Source organism: Eurosta solidaginis, chromosome 4, assembly GCF_040869045.1.
Source record: "Eurosta solidaginis isolate ZX-2024a chromosome 4, ASM4086904v1, whole genome shotgun sequence".
Classification (NCBI taxonomy): Eukaryota; Metazoa; Arthropoda; class Insecta; order Diptera; family Tephritidae; genus Eurosta; species Eurosta solidaginis.
The window spans coordinates 12,447,051-12,457,749 of NC_090322.1; the positions used below are offsets into that span (position 1 = coordinate 12,447,051).

Below are 10,699 nucleotides of genomic sequence, written 5' to 3' on the forward strand. Positions count from 1 at the left end.
CTCTTTTCCGGCAGCAATCGTGTAGGTCAGGGAAACAGACTCTTAGTCCCTACCTCCGTTTGCACCGTTTGCCAGCACAGAATATATATGTTTGCGACATCCGCCCAATGCAGCTCCTGCCTCGGGTGGTGCCACTTTCCTAGATGTTCTGGTCTCCGCGACGGCAACCCCTCGACGGGTTTCATCGCGCCATGTTGCCAGGTCGCAAACCCAAATCATCCGGGTACCTCAATGCTTGCCCAAGGACGCCCAGTCCCAGGGCCATAACAGCAATTGCGTCCTGGCCTTCCTCAACCCAGGCGTAGTCACCCGTCACTTACCCCCAGAGTGGCGACGTCTCCCCTCATGCACTTCAGAATTCTGCAGTTAAACTGTAATGGACTAACTGGGAAGATTACGGAGATAGTCAATTTCATGAAGCGGCACAACATCCGCATTGCTGCGATTCAAGAGACTAAACTCACAACACGATCTGCATTGCAGACCTGCTCTGGGTATAATGTCCACAGAAAAGATCGCGAGAGCGGAAATGGAGGCGGCCTCGCGTTTATAATACACCACTCTGTGCAATATCACATATTTGATCCTGGCATCGACCGCAGGGACAACGTCTTAGAACGTCAAGGCCTATCTGTCCGGTCAGGCGATGCAAACCTAGAAATCATCAACATCTACATCCCCCCTGCCACCTGTTGCCCCGGTGGATACCACCCTAATATTAGAGCCTTACTCACTGGAAACAATCGCATTATTTTAGGCGACTTCAATGCCCATCATGATCTATGGCATTCAAATTTGCGGGCGGACAGTAGGGGCGAGATGCTGGCGGATCAAATAGAAGAAACGACGTTCTGCACTATAAACGGAGACGCCCCCACACGTATGGTAGGAAGCTGTCACAGTTCGCCAGATATCTCAATCGTGAGCGCAGAACTCGTAAACTGCGTCAACTGGCAGCCGATGGTATCATTGGCATCCGACCACCTGCCTATACTTGTTTCGCTCGAGCGTACCGCCGACTTCATCGTCACCGAAAAACGCACTTTCGTAAACTTTAAAAAAGGAAAGTGGGGAGAATATAAATCCTTTACAGACAACCTCTTTGCTGCCCTCCCTATCCCGACTGATGCCCGCCAAGGGGAGCATGCCTTCCGCAAGGTCATTGAATCCGCCTCGGCACGTTTCATTCCCGCCGGGAGAATTCCCGAAATCCGGCCCCACTTCCCGGCGGAGGCCGCAAACTTAGCGAGAGAACGTGTCCTTATAAGGCAGCTTGATCCAGGCGACCCCCAAATAAGGGATATAAACCAACGCATCAGATTGCTTGTGGATGAACACAAGCGGGCGAAATGGGAGGAGCACCTAAGAGGTTGTAACCTCTCTACCGGTGTGGGTAAACTTTGGTCCACCGTAAAGTCCCTATCGAATCCGACTAAGCACAAAGACAAAGTTTCCATCGCCTTTGGCGACAAAGTGCTGTCGGGTGCGAAAAAATGCGCGAGCGCTTTCTGCCGACAATATATAATGCATTCTACGGTCGACAAAGTTAGACGGAGGGCCAACAGACACGCACATAAACACAAATTCAGCGCGTCACCAATCACCATCACCGCTAAAGAGGTTGAGGACGCCATTGGTCGCGCTAAACCATCCAAAGCAGTGGGCCCAGACGGCATAGCCATGCCGATGCTTAAAAGCCTAGGGAAAGAGGGTTTCAAATATTTAGCGCAGGTCTTCAACCTGTCTCTTTCCACCTTTGTCATACCCGAGAAATGGAGAATGGCCAAGGTGGTCCCGCTACTAAAGCCTGGTAAACCAGCTAACATAGGAGAGTCGTATCGTCCGATATCTCTCCTATCGCCAGTAGCAAAGACGCTCGAAGCCATTTTGCTCCCTTATTTCCAAGCAAATTTGCAACTAGCCTCCCATCAGCATGGCTTCAGAAAACTCCATAGCACTACCTCCGCGCTAAATGCCATTAGCACCCAGATAAATTGCGGTTTAAATCAAAACCCCCACCATAGAACAGTACTCGTAGCGCTAGACCTATCAAAAGCTTTTGATACGGTCAACCACGGCTCGTTACTGCAAGACCTGGAAGGGTCTACCCTTCCCCCATGTCTTAAAAGGTGGACCGCAAATTATCTGGGTGGTCGGCAGGCATCGGTGCTATTTAGAAACGAAACATCAAAGCCAAGGAGAATTAAACAAGGGGTGCCACAGGGTGGTGTCCTATCCCCACTTTTGTTTAATTTCTACATATCTAAGCTACCTTCACCACCGGAAGCAGTCACAATCGTTTCCTACGCCGATGACTGCACAGTAATGGCCACAGGCCCAGGCCCACAGATCGATGAGCTATGCAATAAAATAAACGGCTACCTCCCTGATCTCTCCAGTTTTTTCGCCTCGCGAAACCTGGCATTATCACCGACTAAATCTTCCGCGACCTTATTTACAACATGGACGTCCCAAATGTCGACCATTTTGAACATCCACGTCGATGGCTCTACGCTACCGACTGTCCTACACCCCAAAATCTTGGGTGTGACGTTTGATCAGGATCTACATTTTGGTGAGCACGCAGCCGCAATTGTTCCGAGAATTCAGAGCCGTAACAAAATCCTCAAATCCCTTGCTGGCAGTACCTGGGGAAAAGATAAAGAAACGCTCATGACTACATACAAAGCAATTAGCCAGCCGATTACGTGCTACGCGTCACCCATATGGTCGCCAAGCCTAAAAATTACCCACTGGAAGAAGCTACAGGCCTGCCAAAATACTGCTCTCAGAATTGCCACGGGCTGTCTTCTTATGTCCCCAGAACACCATCTACATAATGAGGCGAGAATACTCCCCATCAGGGAAAGAAACGAGATGCTGACCAAACAGTTCCTGTTGAATACCCAGAAACCTGGGCATCCCAACAGACATCTGATTGACGAGCCAGCACCGCCTAGGGGCTTAAGGAGTCATCTCCGTAAGCATTTTGAGGAAATACGGCATCTGAGAACACAGCCGTATGAAGCGAAAAAACACAAGCAGGTCCTTGGTGAACTCCACAAACAGGCGTCGGACCTTTATGCCGGGAATTGCCCGGTGAACCCAGTACTCAAAGTAAAGTATCCAAAACTTGCGGAAGAGGAACGCATACTCCCCAGGGAAACGCGTGTCACTCTGGCTCAACTTCGTTCTGGATACTGTAACAGGTTAAACTCTTACCTATCCAGAATCAACCCCGACATACAAAATGTATGCCCCGCTTGCAATGTGTCTCCACATGACACCAACCATCTCTTTAATTGTAATGTGGAACCAACGCCTCTAACACCCCTTTCCCTATGGTCCACCCCTGTTGAAACAGCAAGTTTCCTTGGACTCCCGTTAGAGGATATTGATGACAGTTTGTGATCGGTCGCGTCTGTTAGGTGGGGCGAAGCACTGCTACAACAACAACAACAACAACTGGAGAAAATTTAGCCTCCGATACAGATAGTCAGGTTCCTTCATATATATTAATTTATGTAGCGTAGTGAGCGTTTTAAGTTTAATAAGGTTATCGAAAGAAATGTTTAGCAACCTGTAAGCATGTTGAGAGACGTGGTCAAGTCTTTTCAACCCATAGACGTATCTAGCAATGTTGTTATACACATTAAGTTTCCTCTTACATACATAGTCACAATTGGAGTAAACCTCACAACCATAAAGGAGCGTAGGTATTAAGTACGCTTTTGCTATTAGTAGACGAATATGTAACGGAGTAAAATATTGTGTAAGCCAGAGTGTACGAAGCATCCCATACACTTTTCCCACTGTGCGGAAGATGTGATCTTTCCATGTCAGGGTTTTGTTAAAAACTATACCTAGATTTTTTGCCGTGTCAACGTATTCTATAAATGTTGTTGTAGCTAAACAGATACTCCCCCAAAGTTTTGAAGAGTGTTGTCGATATTAATGGTCCTTTACCGTATATAGATCCGCTACGTTCCGGTAACAAGCACTATTAAGGTACTAGCCCGACCATCTCGTACGGAGGCTCGAATAATGCATTGACCTTTAATATTTACAAAAAAGCACAAAGATTTTTAAATAATTAGTGCAGCGCTCAGCATATATAGGTTCCATACCTGAATGTTATTCTGGATCGTTTCCTTTATCATTAACTAGCAAGACACATCTGAAGGGTCTTGGTTAGTATTACAGATGGATAATAATAGCTGTTTTTTTACATCTATAGAAGTTTACGCTTAAACTTTATATGAACTGCTAAGCGTCAATCTTTAAATACACCTCTGAAATTGCTACGCATAAAATTAGTAGTACTAAATTTCAATACGCATTATACTCAGATGTAACTGAAATATGTGTCTATGTTTCACCTCTTAAACTAACTCAATGTATCACCTTTTAATATGGTGCGTGTCCACAATTTATCGCAACTGATTCAGCGATATGTTACAGTATGGCCATCAGAGGTTTGTGTCTCCGATTTTAGGTACACCCTGTTCTGTAGACAGTTATTTAACAACTGCCGCTAGATGGTTCTCCTAAGCATTATCTAAGCGAGGAAAGGCTTTTTTTTAAGCGCAAACGTAAACGTATATGCGTGTAAAAAAAACACTAATATGAAGGTTCCCAAGTTCCGCATGAAACGAAGATACCACTCTCTCAAATCACCGGGAGTGTCTCTATCGCTACAACAATATACACCGGACACGAATGTAGTACCTTAAAATACTTCCTGACTATCTTGGGGAACTATCTAATACGTTGAACCAATGGCCCCCTCTTTTTTTTCTGTTGTTAACTTCGAATCTGCAGATGCTCAATTAAACATGTGAACATATGGTGGTCCCGAACAATGGTCGACTGCTGGTACGAGTTCAAAAATATCGGTACTGCGTCAAATCTCGCGTTGTTGTTGTTGTTGTATCAGTGCGTCTTAATGCCCACTATAATAAATAGAAGGCAGAAAAGAAAAATTTTAACTTTATCAATAGATATTTGCAAGATCATTTTGAAATGTACATGGGATTGTTGTCATTTTGCTGTACACCAGAATAAAAGTTTTGTGTTTTGCGCCGATTTAATTTTGTACTCAACCCGGTGTTGGGAACACCCAGGCCAATTTAAAAAAAAAAGATGTTAAGCGCAAATATACTCCGAATCCCAGTCGCGGCTTCGGAGTTGCTGGGTAATTTTCCGATTTTGCTTCACATATTTTTATAGACGCAATTATTTGTTTATTGTCTTCAGATTATTGATACTGAGGTCAAAACGCAACTTTTGACCCCCCTCCGATATTTTTGGACGCGTATTAGAAGTCGACCGGTGTTCTGCCTTGTTTGCACTGGCAGACCATTATTAAGAGTCAACTCAACGCGTCGTATTTGCGTGGGCAAATATTTACTTTCAAAGAATAAGCAATGTCATTTGCTCATTGGGTTGTTTAAGCTCTCACTAAAATGTTTTTGTATTATTTTTTTTGTTGCTACCGCCACTGTTATTGTACCTTTGTTCTGCTCATGGCCATTTTCTCTCTCTCTTCTCTCTCTCTGCGCACTCCTTTTTTTTAACACAATCCAGGGTTGGGAAATTACATTTCATGAATTGTACTAAATCCACTCAAAAATCGTACTTTTGTTCAAATTGTACTGAATTTTTTTGTGTATGGATTTACATATATTGCAATATTACTCATTTACTTTTTTTCGTTTTTATTATCAAAATAAAAATACGTGCTTAATGTGTGTATTCATTCGAAATAAATTTTTCTTTTTATTTAGAAGGAAACATTTTTTATAGTTCAATAAGAGTTTTTGATTATTGATATAAATATTCTTTTCTCATACATAAAACATATTATTATTACAAAGATATATTTTAAATATTTGCATATATGTATGTATGTTTGTTAATCAAAAAACTGTTCATCCTCGTCAACGATTAAACTTTGTTCATCACTAACTCCCTTATCAATTTGCATATTATAACAACATTGCCCACTGGCCTTAATAAAATCCTTTGTTTTTATCAAAGAAGAAACTGATTCAACGAGTAAACGATTTGTACACCTGGTTGTAATTATATTCTGTATCGAAAATATTCTTTCAACATTCGTTGAAGAATGTGAAATTGATAAAACCCCCTGTGCAATTCTGTATATATTTGCAAAAAACGGCTCGTTCAGTTCATTTTTCAATAATCGCACCTTTGCCCAAAACTCAGAAATGAAATGATTTTTAAGAGCACGCAATTCTTCGTGTTCTGACAGGACTCGATATTCCGAATTAATTTCCTCGATTTTACAATTTCACATGTAGGAAGTAATTTAGCAACCAGTGGAACAATGCTAGTTATTTCTCCTGATAAAACAGTTTTAGGAGCAAGCTTTGTGACCCAATTCAAAATTTTATTATCAAAGTCAATTTTCGTCTGTAGGTTTTTACAAAACTCCATAAATAGTTTGACGTTTAGTTTAAAATTTTTCCAATAAATTTTTACAAATGAATAGATCTACTTCAGCGTCGCAATATATACTATTAATATCCATATGGTTTTTGTTTACAATTTTTGAAATAGTAGTGTTATCCAAATATTCTTTTTGATTTCAGTGAAAAACAGGTGGGTTTCATGCATTTGCATGTAGGTACATATTATTTCAAACTAATTATTGCTTGAAAAATCGCATGTGATAAAGAGAGACAGTGCTAATCGAACTACTAGTGCAAGTACACAAATGAAAGCAACGTTGTCGTTTGTTCGAAAGGTTGCCATAGCGTCAAAATACAAAATTAGAATATTAGCTGTAGGCAAAATTGTACCAAAAATGGCAGCGTAGTACTTTGAGTCAAATTGTATCAAAAAAGTACAATTGTATCGAAAAACCCAACCCTGACACAATCTCAAGCTACGCCGTCTGCATCGAGCGACTACGCAACAGCAGCGAACGCAGATACGTCGATATTCATTTCATGCGCTTTTTGCGACGCGTCTGCACAATTTTTCTCACATTTTCATATTCCGTTTTAAATCTCTTTTTATTGTTCATTTTGTTTTAAGCTAAGCTTCTTTCTGGTTTTTATTTAATAATTCTGACTTCCACTTCTTCATATTTCCACCTTTTTCTGTCTGCTTTCAATGGTTCAGGTTGCGGCTGCCACGACTTCACCGACTGCGACAGCTTTCTGCCGCAGCCATTACCGCCGTCACTGCACCCAGTAAAAAAGAATTTCTTAGCTTGAATTTCTTTTATATTAAAGAGTTTTATGTCAAACTCAAAATAAATATGCTGAAATTACTTTGTTTTGAAGATTTAATAGAATATTAAGTTAGCTAACGCACCTTTTATCCGTCTACCCGGCCGCAGGGCATCAAATTGAATGGTTGCCGAGTCGCTGTTAGCTGATCGGCCTGCGTTGCAGGCGTCGTCCGCGCAGCGGCACAGCGACGACTTGGTATACAATTAAGAGGGCCTTGCTGTTTTATAGAGCCCCATTGATGCTTGCCGCTTAAATACTTCAGCAGCCACTAACACCATTTAACAGTTTTTGTATTTTATTCTATATATAATTTGCAAATCACCGTTGTTGCCACTTTCAAAAAGTATTTATGGTACACACAAACACAGGCCAAATACGTTATTAAAACCACAACAGTCCAATAACTTAAAGGCGGCGACAGCGATGACGACGCCGACAACGACGACGCACCAACGGCTTTGAGACACACAATCGCGCGCACACACACGGCCACTGGGCGCGGGCGGCGCTTCGCGGGACAATGAACACCGCACTTGCAAATGGCTACACGAAATTTTTTTCTTTTCACCAACAAAATGTTGATAAATATATATGTAGCCCTCTTACATTTAACAATTTCACTTTTATTGCTATTTTAAGCTTATTTTAAACATTTTTTAATGCATTAAAACACTATTTTTTTTTAGCTTGGGCCAGTGAAAATTTTTTGTATTGAAATTCACACACAACACACACAAAAGAAAGATTCTCTTCTTCTTTCTTTGGTAATTTGACCGGACGAGTGAAGAAACGAACTGATTTTGCATCTGAAATTTTAGAGAATGCAATGAAAAAAGGAGATACACGGTTGCTTTTGGAATTCCTAAATGGACTTTAACACGCCAGTTTTATGCTTTTTTAATATTTCTTTGTTATATTCGCTGTTGATCGTCCCCATGTAAATCTTTCATTTCTTATTTTTTTACAAATAAACGTAATTACAGCATTTAGCGTCTGAATTTGGTAAAACTTGTTTGGCTTAAACAGCGCAATTCAACAATGCAACTCTGTTTTTAAATACCACAAAGTGGGCAAACATATTTCTCTGTGGATCTGTGGATTGTGTTTCAGCATTTGCTTTGAATGCTGCTTCAATGAGTGAGACGACAATATATTAATCATTGTAAATCTTACCAAGTAGCGCAACTAACAGCTGATCGGTGAAAATTCGTACATTCACACGCACAGTTCTCGACTCAGGTTCAAAAAAAACTTTAGATTATTTAGTTCAAATTTTAAAGTGAGATAATCCTTACAAATTTATGTATATGTAGAATATATAGGGCGTTTTGTTAAAACAATATTTTTATTTATATTAAAGCTTTTATCAGTTTTTTTTTAACTTTGAAAAAACTCCGAACACCATTCCTTCATTATATGTCATTCGACTGCCTATTCCACTGCCTTCCACTCTATTCGCAACTTAACCTCCATTTAAGCTGCCAAACTATATAAGCTGTATTTCGTTGCAAACTAGTACAAATAAAACACTATCTAGCTTACCGAATTGCATGGAAAGCAACAAGAAAAAGTAATCGAGTTGAGTTGGCTAAGCGCTTTCAGTTGAAACCGCTTAGGTAATTGCCGACCTGATTGATAGTGTTGCATATTCAAAAATAGGGCACTATTGTGAACGAGCGAATGGAATGAACATACAAATGTGCAGATAAACAAAAATAACAAAATAACAGCGTGGTGCCAGGGTGACATACATACAAACAAACACACGCATTTCATGTATTTTGTTTTTGTAATTTTCTGGTTGAGTGTCAGAAACATACTGCAGAAATGTCATAGCAGCGAAAAAAGTAACAATTAGCTGATAAACCTCCACCATCTGTATGGTTTTGACATAATGAAACTGTTTAGCTAGTTGAAGCGTTTTCTTCAAGTTCGCTTGAAAAAAAATACACCTATAGTAAACAATGAGATTAAAGGTACGCGCACATTAAGCCCCCATTACTGATACTTAGCATAGACTTGACTTGACTTGGCGTAAACTTGACAACTTAGCCACGATTATACTCCACTTGGCGCATAAAATCTGGCATCATAATCAGCGTTGAAATTTATTTTTAAATAAATGTCAATTTGTATGACAAAATGTCAAAATGAAATGGAAACAAACAAATGGCATCTCGAAATGTAAACGTCACTTAGAACTTACATAGAAAATCAAAATTCAACAGACTGCTAAGTCAAGTTAAGTTTTGAGTAATCAGTAACATGCAATGTTAATTTAACAGAACTGTAAGTGACAGTTCGCAAGCCAAGTCAAGTCTATGCTAAGTATCAGTAATGGAGCCTTTACGCTGCGCGACACGTAGCGGCTGCGGCGCCCCACAGTACGACATATTTTGGCAATTCACATTAAGTGGCAATCGAGCGACATATTGCGACAAAAGTTTGTGTTTATTTTTGTTTGCAAAATGGACGACACAGTTTTTGAAGCTGTAATTATTTCATTTTTGTGCGAAGAAGAGGAAAGGAAAAGAAAAGAGTCGCGGCTATGGGTGCACGACATCTCATCCTCAAGATATGAGGAAGGAGAGTTCCACAGTCTTTTGCCCAGATTGAAAAAAGATGGTGCAAAATTCTTTGCATGTATTCTTATGAGGCAATTCACACCTAGCGGCAGCAGCACTGCGCGACACTTCCCAACGCGGCTTTTTTGCCTAGTTGATGAAATTTGCCGCGCTGTGCCGGGTCGCGCAGTGCTGCTGACGCTAGGTATGAATTGCCTCATAAGAATACATGCAAAGAATATTTTGTAGTGCAGTGCAGTGCTGCGTAGTGTAGCCTAATGTGGCCTTACCTTAATGCTGTGAGAGTAACTAAAGGGTGTATCAATTGCGTAAATTGATTTATCACTAATAAATTCCAAAATCCACACTGGCAATTATTTAATGCTTGAAACACAATGCCGAGCGACGATGATATACGACGCGTCGGGCGATGACATTTTTCAAATTACGCCCAGGCATTTCGTCCACTTAAAAAACAATGCCCGGCGAAATTGACGGTGTTTATTCAGAGTGGCCATTATTTAGAAATAAAGATGAAAAAAATTAAAACTTTTTTAATTCTCTGCTTTAGCACTTGACTGCTAAAACACGCCCAAAATGTTGAGAAACTAACAAAACAAAACAAAAATGTTAATAAATTAAATTAAAAATTATATGTAAAGGAAAAAAATTTGTTTTTGGATATTATGTTTTCTTTTTTATACTTAAACAAGTAAGGAAGGTTAAGTTCGGGTGTAACCGAACATTACATACTCAGTTGAGAGCTATGGTGGCAACATAAGGGAAAATAACCATGTATGGAAATGAACCGAGAGTAACCCTGGAATGTATTTGTATGACATGTGTATCAAATGAAAGGTATTAAAGATTATT

General features: G+C 40.4%; 1 protein-coding gene across 2 annotated transcripts in view; it reads right to left on the reverse strand.

The window, feature by feature from the left end:
- mnb (minibrain) overlaps window positions 1-8,305 on the reverse strand; it is a 129,579-nt gene extending 121,274 nt beyond the window's left edge. The window contains exon 1 of one of the 2 annotated variants that reach the window (XM_067780161.1): window positions 7,345-8,305. The gene's annotated coding sequence lies outside the window, so the exon portion shown is untranslated. The remainder of the gene's footprint in view (window positions 1-7,344) is intronic. The other variant, XM_067780160.1, reaches the window with a different exon arrangement.
- Window positions 8,306-10,699: the final 2,394 nt, after the last annotated feature.